Consider the following 21,728-nt stretch of genomic DNA (forward strand, 5'->3'; position numbering starts at 1 on the left):
TTAGAGCCCTGTAGACATGACAAAACACGACTATAGTCACATTTATACTCTTTTTATTTACAACATATTGCGCAACCGCAGGGTCTTGAGACACATGCTAACTCGCAAACTAGAGAGCTAGCGACCTAAACGGTAGCCTTCAAGTTATTTCCTTTCAACTTAAATAGCCAAAAACTTACCACTTCCACACGGATAGGGAGTATAACTATTAACAGTTATTTAACCTTTAACATGAACATTAATCAAACGTAATAATTTTTTCTGGGTACATGATACCATACAGCATCCATATCAAACTTGCGTGGGCCGCACTAACATTAAACTTTCATATCAAGGCGGGGGCCTCAAACTTGTGTCCTGCGGGCCACATTTGGCCCGCGGGCCGCGTGTTTGAGACCCCTGCTTTATACAATACTTGGTATACCATTTCTTCCTCCCCAGAGAGGAGAACAGCAACTTAAGGGAAAAATAAGCCCCCAGGTGTAATACATAGATGGTCTCCAGGCCCCGTTCTCTCTATGGAAAAGCACTCATAGGCCTCATAGTAATCATTTCCATGTGCAGAACCTTAACACCCCAAACAAAACTGTAATAACAACATAAAAATCAGTGTTATTTCATCGTGTGTCACAATCTTCAAAAGCTGACATCTCAGATGTCTTGTGATGCCCCAAAAAATGGATGTACGGAAATGCCAAAATACAATTAAAAGTCTATTTTATAGATACACATACTATGAAAAAGTCAAAAATAATCACAGGTCCATGTCATGTGACTTCATGATGAAATCCAGAATGAATGTAAACGCTGTTTAACAGATAAAGCCAGTGTTTCCTTTGTGACAGATATGAACGGAACATCATCCAAATCAAATGAACACACACCCTGACTTTGATAACTTTTCGACATTTTGCTGCAGGCTGTTACTGTAGCTGATGTCAATGTTACTGTCTATTGACACAAGAGACCCAACACCCGATCGTATGAGCTTATATCAACACTGTACATACACATACGCACATACTTGATACTTCAAAATCAAAACTCACATCTGTGAAACATGTTTTTGGAAACGTTCCGCAAACTGTTGCATGGGAACAATGTAAAAAAAAAAAAAAAAAATCTTATCTGCATTCTGGGCATCGGTGCTGAATTTAAGATTGCTGATTAGCCAGGGTTGCTTCAGTGAATGGACCGACATGTCACAGCTGACGGTAATCCAGAGTATAACTGGTCATTTGGAGATTAGACAACATGAACCCTCATTCTCCTGGATTTGTCGAAAGCAGGGGTCTCAAACACGAGGCGCAAAAAAAAAACGCGAAAAAAATAATTTGTCTACCCACTAACTATATGTGGTTTCTTAAGTTTGTATTATTTGCCGTTTTATTATTATTATTATTATTATACTTATTTATTTATTACTGATTGATTGATTTTCTTTATTTTTGATTAGTTTATTTATTTTTCATCTTATTTTGTGAAGAAAAATAAAAAGTAAGATATTTGAGAACAGTGGAATGTTTTATCAGAGCTTTTCTTGTAGAAAATTGGAACCAAAGCGAAGTTTTTAAATTTTTTTGTTTTTAATAAATGCTTTTTTTTTTTTTTTTTTGGAAAACCTGATGCGGCCCAGTCTCACCCAGACCCGAGCTCCAGTGGCCCCCAAGTAAATTGAGTTTGAGACCCCTGGTATAGAAGGAGAGAATGAATGGTCCATTCTTATATTATTACCAGGACTGTTTATCAGCTCAGAGATGGACTTTTTACTTCCCATGATGCACCATGATCCATCTCTCCACTCGTAGTTAGGACACATTTACGTTGACCATCAATGGTTTCCCAGTTTATCACTACTTGGTCGTTGAAATTGGTGTTCCATGAAGCGAGAGGAGGCTCATCTGGACCACATCAAGACTTGGTAAATCGAACCTACATGGAGATTTTGAGCCAGACCTTGGCTCCATACATACCATCACAAACGAGTCAAGACAATGGCTCCAGATACGAAATGACACACACATGTCAGGAACTCAAACCAAGTGCAAACATGTAATTCTTTTCAAAGACATTCTTGATATCGAGTCATTTTTGTCGTTCAAAACATTAGCCGAATACACAAATATACTCCGATTTTGGTATTTGTGTTTTTGAATGGGACTAACTTAATTTATTCAGACTCATTATTGTAAAAAAATATTTAAATTTAAATTCTCTCTAATTCAAATTATTTAAATATAAATTTATTTACATTTTTAAATTTTAAATGAATATTTGCAATTACACAGATTTTTTAAATAAACCAAAAACATTTGTGTATGAAGTACATGCAGCCTTTTTGTGTTAAAGTGTGGTTATTTGATTCGTTTGTACACACCGGGACGTGTACAGGTGTCGCGTTTCCTTTGAGAACATGCTAACATTTCTTAAACCTCTCGAGATTCTTAACCGTGGCAGCCTGTGTGACTTGTTGCCAGATTGTTGCTCATGCTACATGCCCCTCCGCTCTGCTCGGCAATGTGTACCTGCCTGTTTGATTTTTTTCTGTGGTGATTTTCTGTTCAATTGTTAGTTTTGCTAGCTCGATCTTTTGTCAGCGGTGTTTTGCGTTGTACTTTATCGTTTGTTTTTTTCGCCTGCTAGCCGTTAGCTGCAGTGTTTTTTGGAGTCTTGGAGTCTGTATTTTGGAGTCTGTATTGCCTAGTTTCTGTTCTAGTTTTTATTCTTGGTTGTACTTAGGTTTGTCCTACTTGTTTTTAATATAATTAAAATATAAAAAAAATAATATTATATATTTAATAATATTTTTTGACTCTGATTCTCACACTACATTCTTGACCCAGGTCGTTTTTTTAGTTTATCATAGACTTAAAAATAAGACTTTTGTGACTTTAACCACTTTTGTCTTCTTCACTTGTGAATTGAATATTCTTCGAAGCGATGTCAACAATCCACAGATTGGTATTTAGGAACCGAATCATGGTGCCTTTTCGTTTTTTTACGTGCATCAGTGCTCGGTAGTACCAGCATAATTCTGTCTGTGATTATAAAAGTACCATTTTTGGTACCCATCCCAAATGACAACACTCAGGATGTAAACAAAACTGTCTGTGTGACATTTGCATCACAATGCTGAGAGGACAGAACTCATTATTTTGTCAGCAGCTGTGAGGTGCTACCATTGAGCTAAAAACTGCAACCAAAACCTGCACAATGTTTTTTTTTTTAAATACTAGCTCATGATATTGACTTACAGATCATCATCAACCTGCAGTGCAATTCACATGCAAAGTAATGGCCACCTGCATATGTATTAAACATATATTGTGTATGATTTTTGGGTATGTTCTAGGATAGGTTTTCTCATTGTCGTCTTATCAGATAAGCCTTCCAACTTTTTTTTTTCCAGCAATGTGGTATAATCAAGTAATAGCATTTAAATACAGACCAATTGTTGCACCCTACCGAGGAAAAGATTGACTTTAAACAGAGCAGAACTCATTTAAAATAACGACTTACTCCATCCCATCCACTAAAGGTGCAAAGTGATAAGCGTCTGAAACCCACCCCGTAATTTAAGCAGCTAAGTCATCTCCAGTGCACCATCATAAGCTTCTGTCCCTCACCGCATTCGTCTGCCACCCAGACTCCAAATGACTGTAAACTAAACCAAAGCCACACCATGGCAACGGAAGGGTGTCAATTTGGACAGGAAAGAATTTATTTTAATGTGAGTAGAGTTTCTTTGGTTCCGCTCCCTGGTGGGAACCTGGTGGGAATGTGGAAAGGGTCTGTCTCTGTTTTTTTTTTTTTTGTACATGTGTACTAGACTTTACATGATCAGGATTTTGGTAGCCGGTCACTGATCATTGATTGAGGAGTTTAAATAAACAAATAACCAATCTGATCACGAGATTGGTTATTATAGTATATTTTAAATAGTCAAACAGTTCATAATTATAGCATAATTGTACCATTTGTCATTTTTGTCATTGCGCTGAAAGCCAGCATGCTTGGGGATATGATGTGATCTTTTTCACTTTTGAAACTACTGTACTATAGTGTTTAAAGCAATTCATTGGTTATAATATTAATTTTAATAACAAATATTTTTAAATTAAATTTATTTAATTATTAATTAATCATAATTAAAAATTATTAAATTAAATTAAATTAAATTAAATTAAATTAAATTAAATTAAATTAAATTAAATTAAATTAAATTAAAATTATTACATTAAATTAAATTAAAACCCAGGACAGCCAGGATAGGACATTCATTCATTCATTCATTCATTCATTTTCTACTGCTTATCCTCCCTAGAGCCTATCCCAGCTGTCTTCATGTGAGAGGCGGGGTACACCCTGGACTGGTGGCCAGCCAATCACAGGGCACATATAGACAAACAACCATTCACACTCACATTCATACCTATGGACAATTTGGAGTCGCTAATTAACCTAGCATGTTTTTGGGAATTTTTTTGGGAATGTGGGAGGAAACCCGAGTACCCGGAAAAAACCCACGCATGCACGGGTAGAACATGCAAACTCCACACAGAGATGCCCGAGGGTGGAATTGAACCCTAACCATTCAGCACTAACCATTAGACCACCGTGCCGCCCTAATTATAATTATGAATTATTAAATAAAATAAAATAAAATAAAAAAATAGAATTGAATTGAATTGAAATGAATTTAAATAAATAAAGAAATAAATAAATTAAAATTATTAAATAAAATTAAATTTATTTTAAAATTATGCACGCTAACCACTAGAACACCGTGCAGCCAGGATAGGACATTGTCCTGGGAAAACAGGACATTTGGTCACCCTGCATAAATACCTGAGTGATATTTATCAGTCTGAAGTTTCGGTGACTCTGCTGTCAGTAAGGTCTGAGAGGCCCAGAAACAGAGCATGAATCCAAAATGTCATGGCCTTCAATGTGGAGACCCACTAAGTCCACAACCCACTAGCTAGTTGTTTTTTTGAATGTGCTTTACTAACCTTGTAGCTACCATACCAAATCATTATAAACTGAAATATGATGACTGGATGCATCCTATAAGCCGCCCTCATATTTTTGTCTTTTTAACCCTCCCCCAATGTCTCTTTCTTGTCCCAGAGAATAGAGAAGATGATGGGTCCTAGAGTTCCCCAGTAGGCCCCTAGTACTAGTTCCACTTTCAATAGGTGTCTGTTCCCTGACATCTCAGTCTCTCATCACCACCCCATCAATCCCATACCTACGTGACCATCCCCCCTCTGAGACAGGGCTCCACTTTGTCCCCACTAGACCCGGTCCCTCACAGCTAGCACTCTTAACGGCGTATGCTACTAAATGACAGAACCTCTTCTCCTATTCCAAAGTATCAAAACCTGTCCAGTGTCCAAGTATGAGGCCAAGCCTCCCCAAACATTGAAATACCACGCGTGTGCCCAAGAACGCGAAACCAGCCCCCACTTTATGTCCATAATGGAGGCCTTCTCCTTTGCTTTCATCCACACCAGGGTCCCCTGACCCAGTAAACGCCTGCAGGATCAAGGTCTCCTTTGGGGATAGAGGTGGATGTTATCATAGCATTCCAGCCCATGTGAAAGTATGCCAATTAGCATAGTTGGAAAATGATGTTTTGCTTGCTTCTATTACTAAAACCCCTTTCCCGTTTGCTGGTGTGAATGTGTGTATGTATTCACATGCGTGCGCACGCAGAGCCGCCGAGTGATCACCTTTAACTTCCAGACAGGTTTATTGGGTGTTTGCACTGGAAAGTCAACATGAGCTTGGATGCCTGTTTGCATATTTTTCCTACCATCTCCTGCGGGAAAAGAAGGTACATTAGACAAAACCTCATTTTACCGATAGGCTGGGACTTTTTTCGGTGAATCCACATTTTAAATAGTGTGAATGTGTGAAATTGGGGCGCAGCAGGTATCTCTCCATAGTATGGAGACAGTATTTGCAATATGTGTTGTGCGTTTTCTGTAACTAACTAGTGATTGGTCAGGAAAAACACCCTAGTGTTTCCACTGGGATTTTTTGAAGCTGTGGTGGTGGGCTGCATGGGAGGGCAGACTGCTGTCACTCACGTTTGAATTGAACACTTGAGGTGAAGCAAATGAACTCCTCAACATGTGCTGGTGAACTTGCAAGCCACCTGTTGGAGACCCCGACGTGTTTATGTGGAACAACTTAGGCACAGGGCTGCACGGTGAACGAGTGGTTTGCATGCAGACCTCACAGCTAGGAGACTAGGGTTCAATTCCACCCTCGGCCATCTCTGTGTGGAGTTTGCATGTTCTCCCCGTGCATGCGTGGGTTTTCTCCGGGTACTCGGGTTTCCTCCCACATTCCCAAAAAAATTCCCAAAAACATGCTAGGTTAATTAGCGACTCCAAATTGTCCATAGGTATGAATGTGAGTGTGAATGGTTGTTTGTCTATATGTGCCCTGTGATTGGCTGGCCACCAGTCCAGGGTGTACCCCGCTTCTCGCCACAAGACAGCTGTTGTTGAATTAATACCATTAATAGTGCTAAGGCTGCATGGCTGTCGAGTGGTTAGCACGAAGGCCACACAGCTCGGAGACCTGAGTTCGATTCCACCCTCGGCCATCTCTGTGTGGAGTTTGCATGTTCTCCCCGTGCATGCGTGGGTTTTCTCCGGGTACTCCGGTTTCCTCCCACATTCCAAAAACATGCTAGGTTAATTGTTGACTCCAAATTGCCCATAGGTATGAATGTGAGTGTGAATGGTTGTTTGTCTATATGTGCCCTGTGATTGGCCCGAAGACAGCTGGGATAGGCTCCAGCACCCCTGCGATAAGCGGCAGAGAATGAATGAATACACACAAAACAATGTGATGAAGAACAAATAATGTATCTTTGGGCTGCATGTTGGTCAAGTGGTTAGCGTGCAGGCCTCACAGCTATGATACCCAAGTTCAATTCCACCCTCGGCCATCTCTGTGTGGAGTTTACATGCTCATTCCGGTTTCCTCCCACATTCCAAAAACATGCTAGGTTAATTAGCGACTCCAAATTGTCCATAGGTATGAATGTGAGTGTGAATGGTTGTTTGTCTATATGTGCCCTGTGATTGGCTGGCCACCAGTCCAGGGTGTACCCCGCTTCTCGCCACAAGACAGCTGTTGTTGAATTAATACCATTAATAGTGCTAAGGCTGCACGGCTGTCGAGTGGTTAGCGCAAAGGCCACACAGCTCGGAGACCTGAGTTCAATTCCACCCTCGGCCATCTCTGTGTGGAGTTTGCATATTCTCCCCGTGCATGCGTGGGTTTTCTCCGGGTACTCCGGTTTCCTCCCACATTCCAAAAACATGCTAGGTTAATTAGCGACTCCAAATTGTCCATAGGTATGAATGTGAGTGTGAATGGTTGTTTGTCTATATGTGCCCTGTGATTAGCTGGGATAGGCTCCAGCACCCCCGCGACCCTTGTGAGGAAAAGCGGTAAAAGAATGAATGAACTTAGACACCCATCTAAGTTAGCATGTACCCCATGAATGTGATAGCTTGCATGTGGAACAAAACCAAGTTTGGTATCTGCTGTGCCAGTGCCAGGCAAAATGTGTAAACAAAGATGCCAGAAAGTCGAACGAGTGTGCATTTTTCGGGTTGCGTACTTGAATCTGGTCACACATGCACACGTACCAATACGGCAGACAGACAATTCTAGTGCATGATTATCAAAATAAAGTGTACTGTGGTCAGTATGTATGTAAATAATAAGCTACACATGCATATTATACATCCATCCATACAATGTATTACTTAACATTGTTTTAAGGTGTGGCAGCTTTTATTTTGCCGTGACGGTGCGCCGTGATCAGTTACATGTAATGGAAACCCATCTGTGACAAAAGCCATATGTTAGCGAGTGTTTGCGGGTTGGTTTTACTATCCAGATTGTCACTAAAACATTTCAATGTTGTCTTCCATTATAATGAGATTGAACCGAAACAGGAAGAAGGATTTCCAAGTTTAAAGTCAAAATGAGTCACATGTGCAACATATGGATTGCTGAGTGGATGAATATCGAGTCTGTTTACTTCTTTCTGTGTTATCCCTCATCCATCCATTATGTGTTGTGCTTTTCCTGTGTTCCATGGAAGTTCTCCGGGTTGTTCTTTTTGCTTTTTTTTTTTTTTAATTTTATTGTCTGCTCCGTTCAGAATTCAGCTCAGCAGATGATTTACTCGTAAAGCACAACTCAGATCTGGCAGCTGGAGCTGGATAATATTATGCACGTTTTTTGCAAGAAAGCCAAGGGGTTCTCATCCAAGACTGTACGGTACATGACACCATTCACTGGCTTCTCTGCAGTGAAATCTTCCTTTACCCTTTTAGTAGAGAAAGAACTCCAAAGCCAAATGTTTAACACGAGGTAGGGTGTTCTTGGGATCATATTCAGCAAGTCCGTCTTGAAACATGGCGAGTAGTTGATGCCAAAGAAGCCAATTTGATGTCATCTGACCACGTCATTCTTGCAGGCCTTCCCACCAATCATTCAGGTGTTCAGTGGCAAACGTCAGATGTACGTATCTTCTTGAATAGTGAAACCTTGACCACGATGGTAAAGAGTGTTACCAATGTTTTTTTTCCGTGAAGTCCTCATCCTGAGGGCTGATGCCTTAAATTTCTCAGAACCATTTCTCAGTTGACAACTCAGGTTTCAAAGATTGATGACAAATAAATATACATAGTCAGGCAAAATGACCTGACACATTTGTAGGTTAAATAAAAGGCAAATAAAGTAAAAGTACATATAATGCCATTTTGCTTTGTTTCTTTATAATGCCATTCCAAACAGAATGGCATTATATGTACTTTTAGAAAAAACACTTTTTGTTTCTTTAGTTTATTTGCCTTTTATTTAACCTACAAATGTGTCAGATTGGCTGCACAGCGTTCGAGTGGTTAGCGCGCAGACCTCACAGCTAGGAGACCCAAGTTCAATTCCACCCTCGGCCATCTCCGTGTGGAGTTTGCATGTTCTCCCTGTGCATGCGTGGCTTTTCTCCGGGTACTCCAGTTTCCTCCCACATTCCAAAAACATGCTAGGTTAATTGGCGACTCCAAATTGTCCATAGGTATGAATGTGAGTGTGAATGGTTGTTTGTCTATATGTGCCCTGTGATTGGCTGGCGACCAGTCCTTTCGTCCGAAGACAGCTGGGATAGGCTCCAGCACCCCCACGACCCTCGTGAGGATAAGCAGTAGAAAATGAATGAATGAAGGAATGTATAGAGCTAGGCTGCACGGCGAGCAAGTGGTTAGCGCGCAGACCTCACAGCTAGGAGACCCGAGTTCAATTCCACCCTCTGCCATCTCTGTGTGGAGTTTGCATGTTCTCCCCGTGCATGCGTGGCTTTTCTCCGGGTACTCCGGTTTCCTCCCACATTCCAAAAACATGCTAGGTTAATTGGCGACTCCAAATTGTCCATAGGTATGAATGTGAGTGTGAATGGTTGTTTGTCTATATGTGCCCTGTGATTGGCTGGCGACCAGTCTGGGGTGTACCCCGCTTCTTGCCTGAAGACAACTGGGATAGGCTCCAGCAACCCCCGTGACCCTCGTGAGGATAAGCGGTAGAAAATGAATGAATGAATGAGTTCCTTTGCATAACTTATTGAGACTTTCCATATCAGATATTTAGTTTATCATAGATGCATCTCTTGATAATTCTAGGCTGAATGACTTGGCTCTATATGAAACTAAACCACAATCTACTTTTCTTAACTTTGTAAACCTTGAATGAATGAATCAATGAAGGATTGTTAGCTTTGAAGCAGTGTTGAAGTTTTTTGGGTTTTTGGAACCTGTATTGATTATGCAAGGCTATGACTTGATACACTAGTCACCAGTAATCTTGGTAATCATTCAGAAGATGTCTGGACTTGTACCCAATTAAAGCAGTTTTGCAAATATGCTACGGTACTTTAGTCATGCTTTCAGCGTAATTAGAGCGCTCCAATCATCCAGTTGCATCTTATTGGTCAAATCTTTGGGATCATTTGAAGGGGAATTGATTGTTGGCTCGACATGACGGCACAGGCATTTGTCTTCTACGCTCCTCTTTCAGGTTGTGCATACGGATTTCTTTTGAATCGTTCCTCGTCTTGATTATGTGGGAGCGTCTTCTTGAGTTTGTGGCGTTTTAATAGCAATGAGCATTTCAGTGGAAGAAAAAAAAATGTGGAATTAATCAACAACCCAGCTCATTGAGACGCAGCCTCTCGTTGCCCTTAAGAAGGTTCTCTGTAGTCATGTTTCTTTTTTGGATAAACCTGTGACTAAAACGGAACATTACAATAGTTTATAGGACACCCCACAGCCAAGTGTCAAAGATTTAAAGCCCAAATAATTTGTTTTTTCATTTTACTGCCTCCTCCATTGTTCGTAATTGTTCTCAAGTGCGGTCTGAAGTGTCGATAGAAATTGGAATCTATTTTTGCGGTTTTGTGAAGAGCGAATGTCTTTGAAAGCCAAGCGTCAGACTCAAGTTTTACCATTGTTTGACATTTAGGAGCAGATTGGGTACAATGGTTTTAAGTACTCCCAAACATCTAATACTATGGGTGAAAAAGTTGGATCATTTCCTGTTATGGTAGGTCACTGCAGACTACCACATGTATAAAAATGGCTTCCCACTAGTAAAATTAAGATATAAGAATAACTAGAAAATTCCCGCGGAAATTTTGATGGGCTTGCCACATGTGCTGTGAACCTCGGGCCCGGTGTCTGCCGTGCGTACATCAGATGAGGAATTTAGCAACAAAGCTGACATGCTAAAATGCCAACATTCTAACAGTTAGCATGGTAGCAGCTAAAAAGAAAGTACCGAGTCTCAAAAGTGAAGAGGCAGTCCCATAGCGTCCCCACATCATGCCATGTGCGTATTTGCCTTTAGAGAGCGGCAAATTAGCTAAAATGCTAACATGCTCAGAGCTAGCTTGGTAGCATCTAGCAAGAAGGTACCAGGTCCCAAAAGTGTTACGGCGGTCCCATAGTGTCCCGACATCATGTCATGTGTGTATTCCGCTTTATAAATGAGTAAATTAGCTAAAATGCTAACACGCTAAGAGTTAGCATGGTAGCATCGAGCAAGAAAGCACCAAGTCCATAAAGTGTTAAGACAGTCCCATAGTGTCCCGACATCATGCCATGTGTGTATTTGGTTTCATAAATGAGTAAATTAGCTAAAATGCTAACATGCTAAGAATTAGCATGGTAGCATCTAGCAAGACAGCACCAAGTCCATAAAGTGTTAAGACAGTCCCATAGTGTCCCGACATCATGCCATGTGTGTATTTGGTTTCATAAATGAGAAAATTAGCTTAAATGCTAACATGCTAACGGCTCCAATGCTAGCACATAGCAAGAGGGCCTCAAGTTTAGAAACTGCCAAGGTTGTCCTATAACCTCCCTACATCATGCCATGTGTGTATTATCCTTTAGACATGAGTAAATGAGCTTAAATGCTAACGTGCTAACGGCTCCAATGCTAGCACCTAGCAAGAGGGCCTCAAGTTTTTGTGTATATCCTTTAGACATGAGTAAATTAGCTTAAATGCTAACATGCTAACGGCTCTAATGCTAGCACCTAGCAAGAGGGCCTCAAGTTTAGAAACTGCCAAGGTTGTCCTATAACCTCCCTGCATCATGCCATGTGTGTATTATCCTTTAGACATGAGTAAATGAGCTTAAATGCTAACATGCTAACGGATCCGATGCTCGCACCTAGCAAGAGGGCCTCAAGTTTAGAAACCGCCAAGGTTGTCCTTTAACCTCCCTACACCATGTCATGTGTGTATTATGCTTTAGACATGAGTAAATTAGCTAAAATGCTAACATGCTAACGGCTCCAATGCTAGCACCTAGCAAGAGGGCCACAAGTTTAGAAACTGCCAAGGTTGTCCTATAACCTCCCTACATCATGCCATGTGTGTAAACATGAGTAAATTAGCTTAAATGCTAACATGCTAACGGCTCCAATGCTAGCACCTAGCAAGAGGGCCTCAAGTTTATAAACTGCCAAGGTTGTCCTATAACCACCCTACATCATGCCATGTGTGTATTATCCTTTAGACATGAGTAAATGAGCTTAAATGCTAACATGCTAACGGCTCTAATGCTAGCACCTAGCAAGAGGGCCACAAGTTTAGAAACTGCCAAGGTTGTCCTATAACCTCCCTGCATCATGCCATGTGTGTATTATCCTTTAGACATGAGTAAATTAGCTTAAATGCTAACATAATAACATGCTAATGGCTCCAATGCTAGCACCTAGCAAGAGGGCCTCAAGTTTATAAACTGCCAAGGTTGTCCTATAACCACCCTACATCATGCCATGTGTGTATTATCCTTTAGACATGAGTAAATTAGCTTAAATGCTAACATGCTAATGGCTCTAATGCTAGCACCTAGCAAGAGGGCCACAAGTTTAGAAACCGCCAAGGTTGTCCTATAACCTCCCTGCATCATGCCATGTGTGTATTATCCTTTAGACATGAGTAAATTAGCTTAAATGCTAACATGCTAACGGCTCCAATGCTAGCACCTAGCAAGAGGGCCTAAAGTTTAGAAAGTGCCAAGGTTGTCCTATAACCTCCCTGCATCATGCCATGTGTGTATTTTCCTTTAGACATGAGTAAATTAGCTTAAATGCTAAAATGCTAACATGCTAACAGCTCCAATGCTAGCACCTAGCAAGAGGGACTCAAGTTTAGAAACTGCCAAGGCTGTCCTATAACCTCCCTGCATCATGCCATGTGTGTATTATCCTTTAGACATGAGTAAATTAGCTTAAATGCTAACATGCTAACGGCTCCAATGCTAGCACCTAGCAAGAGGACCTCAAGTTTTTGTGTATTATCCTTTAGACATGAGTAAACTAATTATTTTGCCTTTACACATGAGTAAGTTTACTCTGACAAAAACCTGCAGAGTGACACGCATAGACTCCAATTATTGACCCCATGATGGAACCGTTAAATTCCCACCGGAACAACAATGTTTCAGCTCCCATCCCCACTTGACACGAGACTCTGCGACACAATGTTTCACTTGACACTTTCGGTTTATAGTAATCCCATAGTTGTCTGGTTCTGTCCTTCATCAGAGAGGCAAAAGCCTGTCAGATGTCAATTGCTGTAGCATGTTCATTTCCATACTTTCCACATTACAAAGCCAGGATACACAGGCCAGAGCAACCTCTTAGCCACCCCGGTTAAATGAATTTCATCTGCGAGGGAAAAAAACCGTGAGCAATTCAGCAACGGATCACAAGGTGCCTTTTAGTACACTCTTTTTTGTCTTATGGGCATGGAATGTTGTTCATTTGGCTGATAACTCAAAGTTTAAGCAAAATGAGACGCTTTGCTGTCAGCGAGCTTATGGAAAGCAAAGAAGATGTTGACATATATGGTTTATTTTTCTGCAGCTATGTAATGCGTATACTTTAGAACCTTGCATGCCAAACCCTGCACCGTAGTTCACATGGGTACTAATATTTCATTTTTGTTTGTATAATATTTCATGTGCTGATGCAAAATGCAACAACATGTGATCAGAGTCTAGATGCCTGCTTTTGGTTTATGTTGGAGTAAATGGAAACAATAGTTATATCGGGATAGGAGTTATGAAACTAAGCAGAGAAAAAGACTAGGCTACGTGTGGTTGTAATAAAATTTTGAAACCAGGAGCCGAGGACTCGTTCATCTTGGCAAGGAGAGACCTTCGACATCCAAGCGACCTTTTTAAGCTCCAGGTCTCTCTGACTCCTGGAATCATGTCTTGTTGCACCCTTTATTGGATCTACTTTGTATATGTGGATCACTGAGGATCACAGGTTCATGACACTATGCATGGAGGTGTATGTGCACAAAGTAAAAATGGGGGGTAACGAAGTTAAACGGCTGGCGAGCAGAACAAAAAGAAAGCAGGGATGCGTTTGCCAATCTCGTAAATTTATTTCTGTAACAGAAAAAAAGTGTCTTGATCCAGTAAAAGACTGGAACTCTTTCAATTGCGTATTTCATGTGTACATCCTTCCAAGACTCCATTCACAGTGGTTTTGGAGCAGATGCTATCTTTCACACACGTTCTCATCCCCAACTGGAATGTCAAACCAAAAGTCAAAGCAAGAATGCGCAGGATCTATATGGTGCCTTGGCTGCGTGTTTGTATGTTTTAATGCAACTGTATATTATACAATAAACCAGTATAGCTCAGAGTTCAGCCACATGCCACACTACTGCGCTGTGGACACTAAAGGTTTTGAAATGGAATGTGTGCGGGTGCTTCAAGCGTGTCACAATGTCTTTTGAGATGGAACAGCGCACCGCTGAGTTCCCTTTTAAAGCAGCGATGCCAGTTTTCGGACAAATTTTTGCATTAACACATGAACAGTTTTAGTACAAATGAATCTACTCGGACTGCACGGCGGACGAGTGGTTAGCACGCAGGACACACAGCTAGGAGGCCAGAGTTCTGCCCGTGCATGCGTGGGTTTTATCCGGGTACTCCGGTTTCCTCCCACATTCCAAAAACATGCTAGATTAATTGGCTGGTGACCAATCCAGGGTGTACCTAATAAAAAAAAACTTAAACTATATTAGGAAAGCAGGAAGTGAACAAATGTAACAGTTACTGATTGTAAAAGTTATTTTCTTGTTCAAGATGAACTCACACTCGTAACTGCAGCCCAAAAACCACAACAAAGGAATGGAATATTCTTCTCAGTCTTTCAATGGAGCAGGACAGTGATAGTAATCTGCCACTGATGATGCTGTGCATTGGACACATTGTTGTCCATTTTATTTCACCATGTTGTACATTTATATCACCTCACACTTCAGTACGTGACAAAAGAAAAACATAAAAAAACTTAAATTATATTAGGAAAGCAGGAAGTGAACAAATGTAACAGTTACTGATTGTAAAAGTTATTTTCTTGTTCAAGATGAACTCATACTCGTAACTGCAACGAAAGTAAGACCCCAAAAACCACAACAAAGGAATGGAATATTCTTCTCAGTCTTTCAGTGGAGCAGGACAGTGATAGTAATCTGCCACTGATGATGCTGTGCATTGAACACATTGTTGTCCGTTTTATTTCACCATGTTGTACATTTATATCACCTCGTACTTCAGTACGTGACAAAAGAAAAACATAAAAAAAAACTTAAACTGTATTATGAAAGCAGGAAGTGAACAAATGTAACAGTTACTGATTGTAAAAGTACCAGATGGAGGGGTAGGATTTAATAAGCTTTGTTTCTTCCTACTCCTTTTGGACATGTGGAACTGGGAACTGATTATGTGATGCATTCAATTGTAATCTGATGCATGTTCAAATAAAATAAAACCATTACCATTAAAGTTGAATTTATTACTATATTAGTATTACTATATTACTATATTATTACTATATTGGCAGTTACTATGGTACCCATTATGTCATTGTATGGTCATATCACCTCGTACATCGGTACGTGACAAAAATAAAATGAAAAAATGAAAAAAAAAAAAATTATATTAGGAAAGCAGGAAGTGAACAAATGTAACAGTTACTGATTGTAAAAGTACCAGATGGAGGGGTAGGATTTAATAAGCTTTGTTTCTTCCTACTCCTTTTGGACATGTGGAACTGGGAACTGATTATGTGATGCATTCAATTGTAATCTGATGCATGTTCAAATAAAATAAAACCATTACCATTTACCCTGCGTCTCGCACAAAGACAGCTGGGATAGGCTCCAGCACCCCCGCGACCCTCGTGAGGATAAGCGGTAGAAAATGAATGAATTCATGGTTTCATCGGAAGCATTCAGTTTCATTGATCTTTGAAGTCAAATATTGATTTTGTTCTATACCTTGCTTGGTAATGATGGGATTTTCTACCCCCTGCTGGAGCCTATCCCAGCTGACTTTGGGCGAGAGGCGGGCTACACCCTGGACTAGTCGCCAGTCATACACAGAACTGATCTTACATATGCAAAATGACCATGTTGATATATCATGTTTCATATCTGCTTTGTTCCAGCCTTCTGACAGTTTCATGTAAAGCTTTTATTTTACAGTTGGGAGAATGGGCACTGTAGATCCGTGCATGTCCTGACGATGACCCGCCGTATTGGCAAGGTTTGCCTGACTACAGCTGCATAACATATTCTCCCTTTTCTTTCTTCCAGTTCCAGTTTTGACCTTCGACTCAGCTGAGTTGCACAAAGACCAAACGCTACAGCGGTATGTTTTAAGTCCCTTCTCAAGAAACTTGTTTGTGCTTTGGTATTAAATATTGAATCACACCTAACAGGAAGCAGACGCAGACTTACACGCTTGCACACGCACACGCAGTCCGTCTGCTTGACATTAGAGTGCGGTTTTAATTTGAATCCATAGTTCCACTTCTCTCCACCTCCCACAGTGTGTGAATAGGATGCTGTGATTTTAATTGCTTTTTCTTCGCTTTAATTACACACAAGATGTTATTTTAGACTCTGGCAGCTTGTTGAATGGATGGTTTTATTGGTCTCGACTTTGCACAATAAGAAATCAGTCATCTGCTTTCAGCGTGGACAACAAAGAGAAAAAGCTTTGGACGGCAGGCTAATGAAACCATGCCCTGCAGGACTGCGCTGTTTCTTTTTGCTGTTCACCGCGATGCCGTCACTTTCAATTGACTCTGTTTGCACCACTTAGCATCTGTTGACAGCAACCCGGTGACAAAAGTATGTGGAAGCAACTGCTGGCCGGAACATACTAGGTGTTAAAGGCGGCCACGCAACGTTCTCATGAACAGGACAGATGTTTTCATATGTGCTTGTTTGCACAGTTTATGGAGAAGTGTGCATCAGATTACAATTGAATGCATCACATAATCAGTTCACAGTTCCACATGTCCGAAAGGAGTAGGAAGAAGCAAAGCTTATTAAATCCTACCCCTCCATCTGGTACTTTTACAATCAGTAACTGTTACATTTGTTCACTTCCTGCTTTCCTAATATAGTTTAAGGGTTTACATTTTTTTTTTAAATTTTTAATATTTTTTATTTTTTTTCCCGTACCGAAGTACGAGAATATTTCACATGAAGAATAAAGACTGTCGCAATTATTATATATTATTATTACTATATAAATTATTATATATCGCTTGGGCAATGTAACGGAAAATGAATTAATAAGTAATAAAAAATGATAACTCAGTAACTGTTACATTTGTTCACTTCCTGCTTTCCTAATAGTTCCACATGTCCAAAAGGAGTAGGAAGAAGCAAAGCTTATTAAATCCTACCCCTCCATCTGGTACTTTTACAATCAGTAACTGTTACATTTGTTCACTTCCTGCTTTCCAAATATAGTTGAAGTTTTTTTTTATGTTTTTCTTTTGTTACGTACGGAAGTACGAGGTGATATAAATGTACAACACGGTGAAATAAAATAGACAATGTGTTCAATGCACAGCATCATCAGTGGCAGATTACTATCACTGTCCTGCGCCATTGAAAGACTGAGAAGAACATTCCATTTCTTTGTTGTGGTTTTTGGGGTCTCCTTTCGCTGCAGTTACGAGTGTGAGTTCATCTTGAACAAGAAAATAAAATAAATTAATTTTAATTTTAATTTTAATTTTAATTTTAATTTTAATTTTAATTTTAATTTTAATTTTAATTTTAATTTTAATTTTAATTTTAATTTTAATTTTGTCATGTACCGAAGTAGGAGGTGTAGGAGTAGGAGGTCTTACTCAAACCATTCCATGGTTTGATTCCACATACTGAAATGCTATGGCTTTTTAACGTAGTCCTAGCATATATCTCCTCTCTTGTAGAGAAGTATTGGATGACATTTTTAGCTAATTGGTTATTTTTAGCCTTATGCATTATTTTAGCTGTTTGAAGATGAACTATATCATTAACTATATGTGTGAGTCATGTTAGGTGGAATCAATTAGAACCGTGAATTAGCCCTGAAGGCCTGGTCATTGATCCCCAGAGTTCTTCATCACAGCCTTGCTTTAGAAGTCTCTTTTTGGCAGCTCGCGGTGCCGCACAGGAGAAACGCTGGAGCGAGCTGTTTGGCTCTCTGTCCCGTAAATCATACCACGACTCAGGAGAGCTACTATTCAGATGTATAAATCAAGACCAGAGGGGTTGTTGAATTTGGTTTGCTCTCCGCTCTAGCTCCTTGATATCTCCCTTTCGGTGAGTCCCATCCAGCAGGAAACTCAAGAGGCTGCTTAAGGACAGGTTGATGGCGAGAAGTTGAAAAAAAAAAGCAACACAGAAGCAGGAAAACATACTTAAAACACCTACTGATGTGGAAAACCGGGAATCGTTTACCGGTCAGAAGAAGAGGAGGATGAGATGAGAAGATTGGGGGTTACGATATGAGAATGAGAGACGGAAAATGAGGTTTAGAAGCAAGTCTGGGTCTGAGTGGAAATTTGAATGGAGTGGAAACTGGGCTAGAGGCCACTCAGCAGTTCCTCCAGAACACTGCCAGAGCAATTAGCCATCAGGAGTTTAGAAAGGGAACCATTTGCCCCCAGAACTTACTTCAGCAGGGGTTTCGCTGGGATTTAGCCAACGTTTTAGAACCTAATGTGGGAATACTTTTATATCAATCTTCTTCTTTTATGGAGAAAGACAAAGCCCTGTCTGCCTTTTAACCGAAGCAGCTCTTTTTTTTTTTGAAGCCGTGTGTAAACACACCAACGTACACACACACACACACTTGCTTTACCCATCGGTGCAATAAAAATGTATTTTATTTGCTTTTCAGCGAAATCTTAGACCTTTTAAGTCACGAAGGATGTTTTTTGAAATACATTTAACAAGATGTGGTCTTTTATAATGGTGAGCTTATTTAAAGAAATATGACCGCCTGTATTGCTGTTATATTTTAGTTTACCTCATAAATCTTTTATTTACGCTTTTCTTTTTTTTTATAGCCTGTGATTTAACAGTGGCAAGGGTATTGTAGTCGACCTTGATGTAAAAATAACCATCCTATTTTTTGCAACAAATAATGCCTTCACTAACACATCATCTATTTATACACATTTTAGTTATTTTGAAAATAGTTTTTTTTTTTTTTTTTTTTGGATAGCATAGCCTATATAGGAATAAGCAAGCAGGGATGGGAGTACTGTGTCATAGTGGCCAGGCAGTAGCTGTACTGTTAAAGGCATTTGGACCGTAAAGCTTTGTTGTTTATGGAACCAAGAGAAAGCGGAGACTCCCTTATGGCTGCCTTTTTTTTTAAAAAGCAGATGCCGAAGAGTTTTGCTTCTATTTCTATTTCATACCTGCTATTTACAATGCACCTTACTCACAACAGGGATGGGGACACATTTGAACTAATACCGGTACTCAACGGTGTGTGTTTATATGGTAATAAATGCTAATTTACTAATTTAATACATGTTTTTTTTTTTTTATTGATTTAAGATATTTATCTCTCAATATATGAACTAACATCTAGTGTGCGTTCGTGTTGAACAAGAAAATAATGTTTGCTCAGACTTGGATCCTATTTTAGCATGCGCCTCACGATATGGTTGTGGATATATTTGTTCACTTCCTGCTTTCCTAATATAGTATTATTTTTTTTTTTTTAATTTTTGTCACGTTCCGAAGTACGATGTGATATGAGCATCCAATGACATAATGTGTACCATAGTAAGTGTCAATATAGTGATATATATAGCACATCATGACTGGTTCAAGACTTTTCATCCTTGTATTTAGCAAACATCAACCTTGAACCTCAATGAAAATATGCTTCTATGCCTTTCCTTTCTCTGGGGAAAAAAATGTGTGCTTTGTATTGAGTTGTGGACTCCTATAGAGCAGTTACACACAATAACCCGCAAAGAAAGCTTTCTAGATCTTCCAGATTCTGCACCTTTTTTTTCTGTAGTGTTTCCATGGACTTCCTGCTTCTGACACAAATGTATAATGTAATAATTTACTCCACCCCCCGGTCCCTACAACCACTCCGCTGTGATTGGTCACACTCCCAAGCGCTCCCGAGGACCTCCTGATATGTAGTGTGAGTTACTGTCTGTGTACTGCCATTTGAAAATTAACAAAATTATTATATTTTAAAGAACATGCCTGTTTTATGATGACTTCATGGAATAGGACAATAAGTCGATCTGCGGAGACTAACTAGCATTTAATATTTACACAGTTCCTGGAAGCTAACAACCTCCCAGTTCTTGTGTGGACACATCAGCCATTGAACACGTTTAGGATACTCTGGATCTGTTTACGGTATTTGAGATAAATGTTGGCGACATCAGATACTGATGTTTTTTTTTTTTTTTATATTTTCCAATACAATTAACCTGCACATTTTGGAGTGGCCTTTTATTGTGGCCAACCTAAGGCACACCTGTGCAATAATCATGGTTTCTAATAAGAGAGACTGATAGGTCGTTTGCGTACAAAGAAAAAGTCTATGAGCTCAGCTGTTAAAAAATGAGAGCAAAAACGAAAGAGTTTATCTTTTTGTTGAGTTTATAAACACACGTTGTCCTTCAGTGATGGCTCATCTTTTAATTGCAAACCCTGTGAACTGCATTACTCTATGTTAGTGAAACCTCGGTCTGATTGAGAACATCTGGCATCCGACATTGTTTTTTCAGTTGGGTGACTCAGTCAGAAGATGCTGACCCTCAATGTGCCATCAGGCCTTCAAATAGTCACTCCTGTTCTAATCTACTCAACATCGGGTATATTACTATACTATTACTACACTAAACACAGCTTAGTTTTGCTCACGTTTTTTAAAGATCTGAAATATTTGTTATGTCCACAAAATCGGTCTAAATAAATGTGTGTCGAAATCTGTATTAGTGAGCATTCACCATCCATGATTCATAATCAATCCACCTCACAGGAATATCACGATATTGATGAAACAGTATGATAATGCACGGCCCCACGGCTGACACCATCCCAGTAATGGCATGGCTAGCATACTCACCCAATATGTCACCGCATGGGCATGTTTAGGATGCTCTGGATACAGTATTAGAGGCAAAATGGTGGTCACGTCAGATATAATAATATAATTCATTTATTCATTTTCTACCGCATATCCTCACGAGGGTTGCAGGGGTGCTGGAGCCTATCCCAACTGTCTTCAGGCAAGAGGCGGGGTACAACCAATCACAGGGCACATATAGACAAACAACCATTCACACTCACATTCATACCTATGGACAATTTGGAGTCGCTAATTAACCTAGCATGTTTTTGGAATGTGGGAGGAAACCGGAGTACCCGGAGAAAACCCATGCATGCACGGGGAGAACAAAATGGAATTTGGGCTGCACGGTGGAACAAGTGGTTAGTACGCAGACTTCACAGCTAGGAGACAAGGGTTCAATTCCACCCTCGGCCTCACCCTTTGTGTGGAGTTTGCATGTTCTCCCTGTGCATGCGTGAGTTTTCTCCGGGTACTCCGGTTTCCAGAGTTTGTCTATATGTGCCCTGTGATTGGCTGGTGACCAGTCCAGGGTGTACCCCGCCTCTTGCCTGAAGACAGCTGGGATAGGCTCCAGCACCCCCACGACCCTTGTGAGGATAAGCGGTAGAAAATTAATGAATGAATGTCTCCAAAGATATTAATACAAAAATTTATAATAATAACATTAAAGCATGGCTGCACAGTGTTCTGGTGGTTAGC

General features: G+C 40.0%; 1 protein-coding gene across 1 annotated transcript in view; it reads left to right on the top strand.

Moving 5' to 3' along the window:
- znf469 (zinc finger protein 469) overlaps positions 1–21,728 on the top strand; it is a 236,608-nt gene that overhangs the window by 28,212 nt on the left and 186,668 nt on the right. The window contains exon 3 of the mRNA XM_078794867.1: positions 16,220–16,274. The gene's annotated coding sequence lies outside the window, so the exon portion shown is untranslated. The remainder of the gene's footprint in view (positions 1–16,219; positions 16,275–21,728) is intronic.

This window comes from Doryrhamphus excisus, linkage group LG1, assembly GCF_037039965.1.
Source record: "Doryrhamphus excisus strain RoL-2023G ecotype Guam linkage group LG1, RoL_Dexc_Guam_v1.1, whole genome shotgun sequence".
Taxonomy (NCBI): domain Eukaryota; kingdom Metazoa; phylum Chordata; class Actinopteri; order Syngnathiformes; family Syngnathidae; genus Doryrhamphus; species Doryrhamphus excisus.